Raw genomic sequence first — 14,660 nt, forward strand, 5'->3', positions numbered from 1 at the left:
AACCCCACCGAAAACAATACCTCGCCCCCTGGTGGACTCCGTCCCGGGCGAGGTAACAAAAATATGTAAATAAAAGACATTCATAAACAAAGATGTATGAATGAAAATAAATGAGACACTATTTGGAAAAATCCAAAATTTATTGTATTTATGAAAGATGCATTGTCATTCCTTACAATAGTCTATTAACCCCATACGTACTTTGTTGCATGCAAACTTATAAATCTGATTAATGGAATGTGTACATACAAGGAATGTGTATTAACATAGAAATATTTAGAATTACAGTTCTGCTTACTATATTGATTTTTCTGTCTGCAGTAAAATGTTTTGAAATTATTGCATCATTGAAAAGCCCAAAGACAGAATTGCTTTGTACTAGATGGCAAAGAATGCAAGCCCTACACCGACTATGATTAGTAGATGCAAAAATGAATAATAAAAGAGATTATGATTGTAATAAAATTTAAAAAACACAAAACAGCTTTTTAAAGACATGTTTCGGCATATCCTATGCCATCTTCAGTTTCCTGAGGAATCCTATGCGTTATCTTAATTTTTTAATGTGTGTTGTAGTTGGTTGATTGGTTCATGGTGTATATATTGCCATGCAATGTAAGACGAGTCATTCCTTATTAAACTGAAGACGGTATGAGATATGGCGAAACATGTCTTTAAAAAAGTTGTTTTGTGTTTTTTAAATTTCTCTTAATTTTATTGCTATCGCAGTCAATATATTCAATAAGATCAATAACATATTTCTTATTTTCCTGCACACTACAAGCATCTGATACGACCTGATTCCATCACACAGATTAGAGCAGCGGTGTGAAACTCAGGGGTAACAGGCCACAATACACTTAGTCCCATGTCAAATCAGCCAGATTGAATATATTTCACTTACAAAACAAATGAACAATTCATTACTATTACCATATTCACATCCAAATTGCGGTTTTACCATGCAGTGTCTTGCATAAATATTCACCCCCTTGAACTTTTCCACATTTTGTAGTGTTACAAACTGGAACTGGAATGGATTTAATTGGGATTATATTGGACTAATATGTGGACTTAATGAGGAAATGGACTCCGATGTGATGATATGTAAAACTGGTAGCTTGTTATTGGAGAATTACTGATCAATTTATTGGTCTATTTTGCTCTTGAGTAGAAAAACAGGTACAAACATTTTTAAAAATATTTTGCAATTCGGTTTTGCTTCACAAGGCAGTAGTTACTGAGAATATTTTAGATTTAGTTTCTGTGCCTGTTTTACACTCCTGGACTGGAGGACAGCAACATTACTGAATTTTCCAAACTTACGTAATCAGACAGATATATGCTTTGACTTTTCTGTTACTGAATGGAACAAAGGTCAGTCGCCAATGGAGCTCCCTTTGCTGTTGCACCCATTAAAGGAGCTGCTTTTTTACGTGCTGCTAACACGGCAGCTGCAAGCTCTGGTCCGAGCAGTGCAGTTAACTGTGCCGCCAGTCCCACAGGTGCTGCAGCGGTGAATAAACGTGGATATCTCAATGATAATCCAGCGCCTCCCAAAAGAATGATGAGGTACTTCAGAATAGTGAAATATTTTTCATCGTAATACCATCTGCTTTCATCTTCATTTGAAGCTTTTTCTCTCTCTTCTTGTTCTCTTCTCTGCTCTTCTTCCCTGCTCCATTTTTCCATGTCCCTTTTCATTTTTTCAATTTCTTTTATCATTAATTCCATCTTTTTCTCCAGCTCTCTGAGCCTGTTTTTTACATTCTTTAGAGATTCCTGCACCAGCTGCAGCTCTCCATAAGGTTTTTCATGTTTTTTGAGAATTTCTGCTGTTAAATGGCCGATTTCACCCTGGCTGTGACACATGCGTCTTTTTATCTCCTGCTTGTCTTTCTCCAAGGCATTCATGCTATCAGCCTTGCGAAGTCCAGCCATCTGTTTAACTTCCTGCTTGGCTGTCTGAATTAATGCATTTAGTTGTTCTTGCTTTTTCTCTTCCAATATTGCCAGTGCTTTCTCTACAACCTCTGTTTCCTGGTTGGTGAAGTGACCATAGTTGTTCTGTTCCAGCATCTCATCCAGCTTCTTCAGGAGCTGTTCCACCTGGTCCCGGTTCTCTGGGTTCTTGTTGTTGAAAGCCAAGAAACGGCCACCGAATCGTTTAATGACATCCTGGATTCTTTGACTCTGTCTCGATATAAACTGCTCAATTGGCTTTCCTTTCAGCTCGTCTTCATGGGTGAATATAATGATTGTGTGGTCACTCATGTTCTCCTTGAAAGCTGCCTCAATTATATCTAAAGTCTTCTGCTGCTCCTCTGTGAAGCGAGCGATTGGTATGATGAGCAGAAATGCATGTGGTCCAGGTGAACACATGGTCAGACATCTTAGCACTTCGTCTGTTACCTCACTTTGCTGGAGCGTGGTGTCAAACCAGCCAGGAGTGTCAATCAGCGCCAGGCTCCGCCCCTGAACTTCTCCACATTCCTTCTGGCATTTGTTTGTCACCGAGTCCATGCTCACTTCAGACGGGAAGCATTCTTTACCCAAGATGGTGTTTCCAGTGGCACTTTTACCTGAACCTGTTCTGCCCACCAGCACCAACCGTAGCCGAGTTCCTGGGGACTGAACGGCTCCATGGAGATTGGTGGAGTCTTGACTCATCTCTGGATGCTGTTTGGACAGAAAGGCGACCTTATATTTCAGCAACACCACCAGAATAGCACACACACACATATAATTTATATATATATATATATATATATATATATATATATACACACACATACACACATATAATTTATATATATATATATATACATACACACGGCGGCACGGTGGTGTAGTGGTTAGCGCTGTCGCCTCACAGCAAGAAGGTCCTGGGTTCGAGCCCCGGGGCCGGCGAGGGCCTTTCTGTGTGGAGTTTGCATGTTCTCCCCGTGTCCGCGTGGGTTTCCTCCGGGTGCTCCGGTTTCCCCCACAGTCCAAAGACATGCAGGTTAGGTTAACTGGTGACTAAAATTGACCATAGGTGTGAATGTGAGTGTGAATGGTTGTCTGTGTCTATGTGTCAGCCCTGTGATGACCTGGCGACTTGTCCAGGGTGTACCCCGCCTTTCGCCCATAGTCAGCTGGGATAGGCTCCAGCTTGCCTGCGACCCTGTAGAAGGATAAAGCGGCTAGAGATAATGAGATGAGATATATATACACACACACACTCATCTATTAGTCTCCGTATCTCTCCATTAGCCATTTAAACTGCATATGAAGTGATTTTTTTTCAAACGTACAACTGCAAAGTTTAAGACAACAGTCATAAAAACTGATGTTTTTACGAGGCAAAGAATTTTCATGGGTTTACTAAAATATTGTCTGTTTTTAAGTCGCAGCCAAAATGCATCATACAGCACTGCTAAGATGTCACGCTGATTGCAAACTTACTATCACATTTCACTACAGCAGACAGTAAACCCAAACAAAGAGGAGGTCGATATTGTGTCATCAGAGCACCAAATAATGTGAGTTATATGAACATAAATTTTACCCCGGTACATGAATGCATCAGTTCCCATCCAATCCACCTCTGAGACAAAACCGGGTCATGTTTGTGCAGCGGCATCTACCGGACTTTCATGAACTTCTGAGCAAATATACTGTGCTATGTTCAGCACATTTTGAAGACGGCTGTTATGAAGGAAGGTATTCTGCCTTCATGGTTGGTGACAATAAACTACATGCCATCCTGTGAAAAGAGTCCATACCAACCAGAGACTCTGTCATGATAAAGCCATCAGAAATCACCAGTGAACTCCAAAAAAAACAAGTTTATATCCTAAAATGTTATATTTTCTGTCAGTAGCAATCAAACAATCTGTGTCACATGATTTATTGTTCTTATTGTCCTTTCTGTGGATCAAATTTGTAGCAAGTAAGAATATTAAGACCTATTCTTGTAGAGATGGAATAATAAATAAACAGTCAGGCTAGCCTATTTATTATTCATTATGCAACAAAACTAGGTGGTGCTTCATAAAGAGCCTCATTAATACTACTAAAGGTAAAATGGAAACAAAAGCCTAGGTTTCATGTTAGTTTCATAAAACTGCCTAATTACTAAGAGAATTGTCGTCTTCATGCTGTGTGATGCATTTTATTCGCTCGATAGAACCGTCAAAAGCCATATTTCCAACAGCATCAACCACTTCTCGACAGCAGCCAAATTCCAATGTCCTCACAAGATTGGAAGCATCACAATGTTCACACTTGCACCTATATATAATAATTATATTCATAACATTTTAAGCAAACAGCCGGCTATAAGTTGAATGACTCACCACAATAGAGATCAGACTGTCAGTCATGCAAATGTCGCTGCACACGACATACAATTCATGTTTTGCTTTTCCTTTCCTTCAAATAATTTGTTTTTTCAAATAATGTAATTTAAAACGAACCAAGCCTCAACTGCTCCTGTTCCTTCATAATATGCTTCTAATACTGTTTGACTAAGACCATCAATATCAGCTTGTTCATCCATATTGTTGTCTTGGTCTTGCTCTTTGTGAGTGGTTCATCTTTATATGGTGCATACTGGCTGTGAAAAACGTCGTAGTCTGCTTCTGCTTCAATTGAACTAAATCATCATCATAAAACATCAACTACATTCAGTATAAAAATCTGGGTTGTATTTTTTGTTCCTGTGTAGATATATAGTAGGAACACGTACTCTAACATGTTGGAAATCCCATTTCTCAGAAAATCTCTTCAGCTATGACGCTGTATTGGTAATGATCAAGAACTTAGTATGCCATTTTCTTAGCTACTGGAAAGACAGCGTGTGTATAAATGGCAATATCACTTTCAAATATAACCAGAATTTGCAGAAATGTATAGAAATCTAAACATTTATTATACTGTGTCCGAATATAAATTAGATTGGAGTTTATTGATCCCTTTGTGAGGGTTCCCTCAGGGAAATTAAGATTCCAGCAGCATCATTACAGGATAATAGAGAATAGAAAATGGAGAAAAAAACTTCTAGATAAATTAAATATTGCAAAAGTCGGGAGTATTTTATTATTAGGAGAACTGGTTCTGCCAGTGTGTGTGTGTGTGTGTATATATATATATATATATATATATATATATATATATATATATATATATATATACACACACACACACACACACACACACACACAGCTGGGGTTATTGACTAAAATTTAATTGGGGTTTCTTTGCTTATTGCCCAATAGGTAAAAAACAAACTAAAAAAACAAACATCGCTTCATATGCATTTTAACTTTTGCAACAAACATCATTCCTACAGAACTAACAAAGAGAGAAACAACAACAACAGGAAAAGTGCATAACTACTCACTTTTTAAAATCACAAAAAAACCTTCCCTCAGAAAACAGAATTTTGCTTCTCTCTCTCTCTGTCTCTCTGTCTTGTGTAGCCTTCTTCTGAATTTAACTTCCTCCTGAAAGAGTAATGAGACAACAGTGTGTACAGCCAATGCGGCTAAAAGGAGAGAGCTGGTCCAGCACACCTGATCAACTCAACCCAACCCAACTTTATTGTCATTCTTCCACATACACAGTATACAGCAGAAGGGAATGTCGTTCTCAATAGACCAAGGTGCTTAGATCAGTGGTTCCCAAACTTTTTTTTCTCAAGCCCCCCTTTGATGATATAAGAACATTGTAAGCCCCCCACCCCTCACCCCTCACCGCACCTGATCCCACCCACCCCAAATCTATCGCACCTTCTTTGTTTTGAATAAATTGAATAATATATAAAACACTATATAAAGATCTTTCTAAAATATGTACATATCACTTCACATTTCAATTTCACAGTTTTTATTGTTTGTTATGCTGAAAACTAGCAATACTAACAAACTTTAAATTGAACTCTAGTATTCATTCAGCATTCAGACAGTATTACATTCTTGAATATGTATTCAGGTAAATTTAACTTCATGTTTTAACATTTAATTGAGGAACAGTGCAACACCAACAAATTCCAAACTGAAATGAAAACCTTATGTGCACGCTATTTCTGCAGTGACCTGCATCAACATCATTCAAAGTGCTGCATATCAATTAGTGACTAATGTGGGCTTGCTTTGTTTTGCAAATTTTTTCAAAGCAGGGTTGCTGTTTGGAAATAGCCACTCTCAATTCATGTTCAATGTTCAACTTGGATCTGTATTTGGTCTTGATTGCAGCAACTGCAGAAAAGCCTGTTTCACATAAATAGGATGTGGCAAAAGGCAACAGTATGTCCATAGCTCTTTGGCCAAGTAGTGGGTAGTCTTTCTCCACTCCAATCCAAAACACAGCCAGTGAAGTGGATGTGAACTGTAATCTCTTTCTTGAGTCAGATTTCATGTCAATGTACTGTTCTTCCTCTGTGGCACTGAGGTCTGCAGGTACAGTTGCTTGAAAGGGGTCTCGTATCCAGTCATATTTTGCAGAATCCTCAGGGAAGTACCTCTGAAAGTGCTTCTGCAGGGCCGAGATATGAGCCTTCATACATGGAAGAATTGTATTTTCCAGCTCATTTTTGTCAAGGTATGCTTTCAGGTTTTCAAATGAGTCCACGTTTCCCTCTGCAAGCCTTCTCTCCCACATCTTCATTTTTTTTGTGAAAGAAGTTATTTTGTTTGTGATTTGTGGAAGATGAGTGTTGGTGCCTTGCAACTGTAAATTCAGTTCATTTAGCTTCTGAAATATGTCACTGAGAGAGGCAAGCTTTTGTAAGAACTTTTCATCATGAAACTTGCGGGCAAGGTCATGCCCTTCTTCAGTCAGGAAAACTCCAATCTCATCCTTCAGTTCAAAAACCCTGGACAGAACCTTCCCTCGTGAAAGCCATCTATACTCACTGTGCCACAACAGAGCTGTGTGCTGAGATCCCATTTCTTCACATATTGAAGATAAGATTCTGGATTTCAGGGGTCTGGTTTTTATGTACTTGACTGTTGTGATGACATCTGTCAATACTGAGTTTAGCTCAGGACTTAGCTCTTTGGAGGCAAGTGCCTCTCTGTGAAGCAGGCAGTGTGTCCACTGTGCTTTGGGGGAGACGCGTCTGATGAGAGCTTGCAGTCCGCTGTGTTTACCAGCCATCGCCTGAGCCCCGTCTGTACAAACTCCCACACAGTCCTCCCACTTCAGGTCTGCCTCTTTCAAATATATGTCAATAATTCGGAAAAGTTCCTCTGCAGTGGCTCTGTTAGGGATATATTTGCAGAAAAGCAAATCCTCTTTTATATCTTCCTCGTCAATATACGGTACCTGACGTATGCTATTAACAGATTGTCTTTATTACTGTTTGTTGCCTCATCCATTTGCAACGCAAAACGACCATCTTTTATCTTTTCAATAAGCTGCTCTTCCATATCTGCAGAGAGGTCACTTATACGTCTTGAAATAGTGTTGTTTGACAACGGGATAGTTTTCAGTTTACTGGCAGTTGATTCATCAGAGTTGAAACCATGTCAAAAGCTGCGGGTAGTATTAACTCCTCCACTATGGTGTGCGCTTTTTTGCACTGGGCGACTCTGAAGGCTACCTTGTAAGAAGCGAGTTGTGCTTTCGCAGGGACAGATGCACTTTGGACAAAGTGACTCTGCTGGGCACGACAGTTTTCCAGTTTCTTTTTAAAAAAATCAAGGTGCTTGTTCACATGTTCGGGGTGGTGGGTTTCCAAGTGTCTTTTCATTTTATTGGGCTTTAGACTGTCGGCCGCTAGTATTTTTAGACACACAACGCACTGCGGTGTCTCTTCTTGGCTGACCACAGTGCTTGTAAAGCCCAGGGACAGATATGCCTCGTCATATTTTCTTGTTTTACCTTTTTCTTTTCCGTTGTTGTGGGGGTCGCATCGCTTGTTACATTTGACTTGCCATCTGATTTTCGCTTTGTGCCTGTCACAAACCTGTCCATCTTTACTTTTCACTCTTAGGCTACTTCTCACTCTACTTTTCACGTCTTCTTCTTCTACGATTTCTGCAGAACAAACGTCACTCGTTCTTCTTGTTTATTTTATTGCGGTTTGCAAACCCAGTGAAGGTAAGTGCATTACCGCGATTAGCTGGACTGGAGTGTATAGCAGGAGATCCTTTGACGCCCCCCTGCAGTTCCACCGCGCCCCCCCAGGGGTCGCGCCCCCCAGTTTGGAAACCACTGGGTGCAAACATTAAGTATCATGACAAAACAGTCAGCATTAAATACTAAATAATACAAGAGCTAAGGCAGGTGTGATGAGTGTGAAGAGGTAGAGATGTAAGAATAACATGCTAGTGTGCAGTTTAAAGTGATTGTGTGCAGTTTTGTGCTAAATATCCATTGTTCCTTTTTGAGTGATGGAGTACAGATGCTTGGAATGTCCATTGTCTATTTTGTGTGTAGTGTAGCATGAGGGAGGCAGGTTGTTATGGGAGTGAGGTGTTGGGTGGCACCAGGGTGTTCAGAGGGCTGATAGCTTGGGGGAAGAAGCTGTTGCAGAACCTTGCAGTGCAATTCCTAAAGGCAGAAGGTCAAACAGACTGTGGGAAGGATGAGAGGAATCCTTTACAATGGCAGAGGCTCTGCATACATCGTGTGCCTGGAAGTTGTCCTTGATGGAGGGGAGGGAGACCCCTATAATCCTCTCAGCTGTCCTCACTATGCATTGCAGGGTCTTGTGTTCCAGTATTTTGCAGTTCCCGAACCACACAGTGATGCAGCTGGCTAGGACACGCTCCACAGTTCCTCTGTATAAGGTTGTGAGGATGGCTGGGGGAAGGCCGGCTCTCTTCAGCTTCCACAAAACGTGAAGACGTTCTTATGCCTTCTTCATAGCAGAGTTGATGTTGATGGACCAGGTGAGAAATGTGCACATCAAGAAACTTGGTGCTTCTGAATCTCTCTACTACAGAGCCACTGATGAACAGGGAAAGGTGATCAGTCGACCCTTACTGGAAATCAACAACAATCTCTTTTGTTTTGTCTACATGAAGAAACAGATTGTTGTCATGACACCAGCTCACCAGTTGTTCCCACATCTTCTCTGTGTGGCGTTTCATTGTTGTTGCTGATGAGGCCCACTACTATTGTGTCATCAGCGAACTTGACAGTGAAGTTGGATTCTGACTTGGCCATGCAGTTGTGGGTGAGTAGCATGAACAGCAGTGGGCTGAGTACACAGCCTTGGGGGGTACCTGTGCAAAGCATGATGGTGCCTGATGTTCTGCTGCCGATGCACACTGACTACAATCTTTGTCAGAATGTCTAGAATCCAGTTGCAGAGCGGAGTGTCAAGGTCCAGCAGAGAGAGTTTCCTCTTGATTGCATTGAATGCTGAGCTGAAGTCAATGAACAGCATTCTAACCTATGTATCCTTTGTGTCCAGATGTGATAAAACAGAGTGCATGGTTTCGGAGACTGCATCATTGGTGGAGCAATCGGGGTAGTATGCAAGTTGCAGAGGGGTTCAGTGAAGTGGGCAGAATGGAGTGAATGTGTCTCTTGACCAGACGCTTGAAGCACATCATCATGATGAGAGCCAGCGCTACTGGACAGTAATCATTAAGACATGTAACTGTTGACTTCCTCGTCACTGGTATGATGGTGATCTTTCTGAAGCTCACAGGGACCACAGCCTGGCTCAGGAAGATGTTAAACATGTTTGTGAGGACACCTGCCAGCTGGTCAGCACAGTCCCTGAGTGCTCTCCCTGGTATGTTGTCCAGGCCTGCAGCTTTGTGTGGGTTGACTCTGGAGAGTGTCCTCCTCATGCCAGCTGGGGCCAGGCAGAGCGCCTGCTCCTCAGGGGTGGGCATGGACTTGCATGCCACATGTTGTTCAGTCTGTTTCAACCATGCATAGAAGTCATTTAACATTTCAAGGAGATGGGCGTCATTGTTGTTGGTATGCGGAGTGATTTTATAATCTTTTAGGCCCTGAATGCCCTGCCACATGCATCTGGGGTCCTTAGTATCACAGAAGTAGTTGTTAATATTTTGTGCGTACTGGCATTTTGCTTTCCTGATGGCCTTGGAAAGCTGAGCCCTTGCCGACCTTGCTGAGAAAAGGACAACATTCTCAGGTGAATAGCAGTTGTCAAGGTAGTGTTTATTTGGACTGAGTGAATGGCAAACTAACCAATCACAATTATGCAGTGTGGGACCGTATCAGAACGAGTACACTGCATAAAGCCAGTGGCACTTTAATGAAAAGACTGGGACTTTCATATGAAGTTCTTTGGGTGTGAATTAACTAAATTAGCTTGCAGATTGAATTTGACAAGAGGATATGCAATTTTCTACAACCTTGATTTTCTGGTTGAAGTGACTGTAGTCATTCTGTTCCAGCACCTCATCCAGCTTCTTCAGGAGCCGTTCCACCTGGTCCCGGTTCTCTGGGTTCTTGTTGTTGAATGCCAAGAAACGGCTACCGAATCGTGCAATAACATCCTGGATTCTTTGACCCTGTTCCAATATAAATTACTCAACTTTCTCTTCTTCTAGCTTGTCTACACGGGTAAATATGATGATCATGTAGTCACTGATGTTCTCCTCGAAAGCTGCCTCAATCATATCTGTAGTCTGCTGCTGCTCCTCTGTGAAGCGAGCGATTGGTATGATGAGCAGAAATGCATGTGGTCCAGGTGAACACATGGTCAGATATCTGAACACTTCCTGTGTTATCTCACTTGGCTGGACGGAGGAGTCGAACCAGCTAGGAGTGTCAAACAGCGCCAGGCTCTGCCTCTGAACCACTTCACATTCATTCTAGCATCGGTTTGTCACTGAGTTCATGCACACTTTAGATGAGAAGCATTTTTTTCTTATGAAAGTTGGTGTTTCCAGTGGCATTTTTAATTGTATATATATATGACAGAGAGAGAGAGAGAGAGAGAGAGAGAGAGAGAGAGAATATATTACATGGTGCCATGAAGATATGAAGTTTATCTTCGAGTGGTGAATATATTTCATGAGTGAGCTAAGTGAACGAGTGAAGTATTTTTCAACACAAGAAAAACTTCATATCTTTTTGCCACAGCCCTGTGATGACCTGACTTGTCCAGGGTGTACCCCGCCTTTCGCCCGTAGTCAGCTGGGATAGGCTCCAGCTTGCCTGCAACCCTGTAGAACAGGATAAAGCAGTTAGAGATAATGAGATGAGATGAGATCTTTTTGCCACCATGTAATATCCTGTTTGTATCTGAACTAGTAATGTCCCCCTGTGACCTGAGTGCAGCAGACAACCACTAACTCCTCAAAATACAGCAGCAGGATCACTAAACACATCACAAATATTTTAAACAAACATTTTATTCCAAAAGCATTTTAAGGTTGACCTCTAATTTAGTTTTCAATATTTTTATGTAGTTACTGTGTAGAAATAAATTTGCATGTAATTTACTCTGTTAGCATCATAGCCAGATAATAAGACTCTTTACATAGCTCAAAGGAAATGATACAAAGTTCTTATGAAGTCGGTTCAACTACATCACACGTAATCTAATGAACCGTTTCTGAGATTGGGTTTGAAAAAGAATAGAACTGGAGTCAGCCACTAGAGGGCGACAGACACTTCAACATGGGAAAAATGGCGTCTCATTAGTAAACCAGCACGCCAAGGACGCCACCATTTTAGAGAGGGCAACTTTCCATGTTGAGCTTCAAGGTTCTTAGTTCATGTGGTTAATATTTGGAGGTACAGTGCTGAGCGTAAATGAGTACACCGCCTTTAAAAAGTAACATTTTAAACAATCTCCCAAATGAACACAAACAATTTCCAAAATGTTGACAAGACAAATTTTAATATAACATCTGTTTAACTTATAATGTGAAAGTAAGGTTAATAATATAACTTGGATTACACATTTTTCAGTTTTACTCAAACTAGGGTGGTGCAAAAATGAGGACACCCCACAACAAAAACTACTACATCTAGTACTTTGTATGGCCTCCATGATTTTCAATGACAGCATCAAGTCTTCTCGGCATGGAATGAACAAGTTGGTGACATTTTGCAACATCAATCTTTTTCCATTCTTCAGCATTGACCTCTTTTAGTGACTGGATGCTGGATGGAGAGTGATGCTCAACTTGTCTCTTCAGAATTCCCCATAGGTGTTCGATTGGGTTCAGATCGGGAGACATACTTGGCCACTGAATCACTTTCACCCTGTTCTTCTTCAGAAATCCAAGTGGCCTTAGATGTGTGTTTCGTCATGTTGGAAAAGTGCACAATGACCAAGGGCACAGAGTGATGGTAGCATCTTCTCTTTCAGTATAGAGCAATACATCTGTGAATTCATGATGCCATCAATGAAATGCAGCTCCCCGACACCAGCAGCACTCATGCAGCCCCACATAAGGACACTGCCAACACCATGTTTCACTGTAGGCACCATGCATTTTTCTTTGTATTCCTCACCTTTGCGATGCCATACAGTTTTGAAGCCAACAGTTCCAAAAACATTTATCTTGGTCTCATCACTCCAGAGTATAGAGTCCCAGTAGTCTTCATCTTTGTCAGCATGGGCCCTGGCAAACTCTAGGCAGGCTTTTTTGTGCCTGGGCTTTAGGAGAGGCTTCTTTTGTGGACGGCATCCATGCATGCCATTCCTCTGCAGTGTACACCATATTGGCTCATAGGAAATAGTCACCCCAGCTTGGCTTTCTACTTCTTTAGATAACTACAGTGAACTTGCATGCCGATTTTCTTCAACCCTTCTCATCAGAAGACGCTCCTGTCGAGGTGTAAACTTCCATGGACGACCTGGACGTCTCTGTGAGATGGTTGCAGTTCCATTTTTCTTAAATTTTTGCACCACTTTTGCTACAGTATTCTGACTGATAAGTAAAGCTTTGCTGATCATCTTGTAGCCTTCACCTTTGTGGTGGAAAGAAATTATTTTCTTTGGGGAATTCTGAAGAGACAAGTTGAGCATCACTCTCCATCCAGCATCCAGTCACTAAAAGAGGTCACTGTTGAAGAATGAAAAAAGATTGATGTTGCAAAATGTCGCCAACTTGTTCATTCCATGCCTAGAAGACTTGGTGCTGTCATTAGAAATCATGGAGGCCATACAAAGTACGAGATGTAGTAGTTTTTGTTGTGGGGTGTACTCATTTTTGCACCACCCTAATTTGAGTAAAACTGAAAAAAATGTGTAATCTAAGTTATATTATTAACCTTACTCTCACGTTATAAGTTAAACAGATGTTATATTAAACTTTGTCTTGTCAACATTTTGGAAATTGTTTGTGTTCATTGAGATATTGTTTAAAATGTTACTTTTCAAAGGGGGTGCACTCATTTATGCTGTGCACTGTATATGTGAGGTTTGGTAAGATTAGTGAGTGGATTGGTATAGACAGGGCTAATCTTTCTACAGGAACATGTACATATATTTGAAATATTGTTTTATGGTAAAACTGTCTTGGTTTATTTTACCTCATAACTAAAGCCAGTATTTCACTGGGCTGCGACAAATTGCAAGCATCATTTGCGAGAGAGTTTCAAAAGTGTCTTGAAACATTCGTGGGGCTTCTCAATTTCCCCGCATGAGTCGCAAAGTGTCACTCCTTCATTGCTGAAATTTTGAACATGTTACAAAAAATTTGTGCGACAAAATTTCTCTCAAAATAGCCGCAAATGCGTCGCTGGTGTCGCAAAGCCGTCACGAACTCTTCTCAAGTCAGTTTCCGTGAGGCTTCCTCTACTTCCCTGCGTGCCGAGGGAAAGCTGGCCTGCAACTAGTTGGAGACAACAGTTGCGGTAAAATATGCGAATATCAATTCAGTGTGATTTCAAGTGAAAATTGTCACTAATTTGCATATTTTATCGCAATTGTTGTGTCTCCAACTAGTCGCAGGCTGTCGCAGCCCAGTGAGAGACTGGCTTAATAATCAAATCAGAATGAATTTGGAATCTAACATTTTGGCTGCATCTCCCTGTTATTATCCCTTTAACTGATTCAACAAACATCATTCCTACTGAGCTAGCTAACAATTAAAAACAGGAAAAGTGCTTTTTTTCAGAATTCTACAAAGAAGGAATTCTCCGATGGAAACACCGCTTGCAAAACTTTTTTTTAAATCATCGAAAAAGCTTTTATCCAAACACGTAAAAATTGCATTTGTTCATGAAAGAATCACGGTTACTGCACTGTGGAAGGCCAGTAGGGTTAAATTGGGGCAGGGTGGTACAATTGTGATTTTTTTTTCCAGTTGGCGTTTGAGTTAAATATCCCAGTGATCATTATGCTTAGGTTTGCTTTATCTTGAGCCAATATGCCGATTGCCATTGTTGTACAAGTTCCTGTGCCTTGTGCAACAGCAATGCTAGCAGACAACTCCAAATAAAGTACTTTCAGTGCTATGAGCTGTATTTAAGCAGGAAATGAGAAGCATCACTGACAAACTCTAAAATAACAGAATCTATTTTTTTTCTATTAGGTGGTAAGAAAAGAAATGTATTAAATCAAACCAAACAAACAAGTGTTGCCAGGCAAAACAAACCTCGCCCGGTAGCACTTATGATGAATATGAATGAAGATATCGCGAAAAAAAAAAAATAGGTACCCTATAGGTACATGTAGCTACTGCTTATAAATAAAATTGTTTTCTGATACCATGTCCATATAC

The 14,660-nt window shown here is 40.7% G+C and overlaps 1 pseudogene; it reads right to left on the reverse strand.

The window, feature by feature from the left end:
* Positions 1–5,446, reverse strand: part of LOC132871315 (GTPase IMAP family member 8-like) — a 28,400-nt pseudogene extending 22,954 nt beyond the window's left edge.
* Between the last annotated feature and the right edge of the window lie 9,214 nt (positions 5,447–14,660).

This window comes from Neoarius graeffei, chromosome 23 (genome assembly GCF_027579695.1).
Source record: "Neoarius graeffei isolate fNeoGra1 chromosome 23, fNeoGra1.pri, whole genome shotgun sequence".
In the NCBI taxonomy this organism is placed as follows: domain Eukaryota; kingdom Metazoa; phylum Chordata; class Actinopteri; order Siluriformes; family Ariidae; genus Neoarius; species Neoarius graeffei.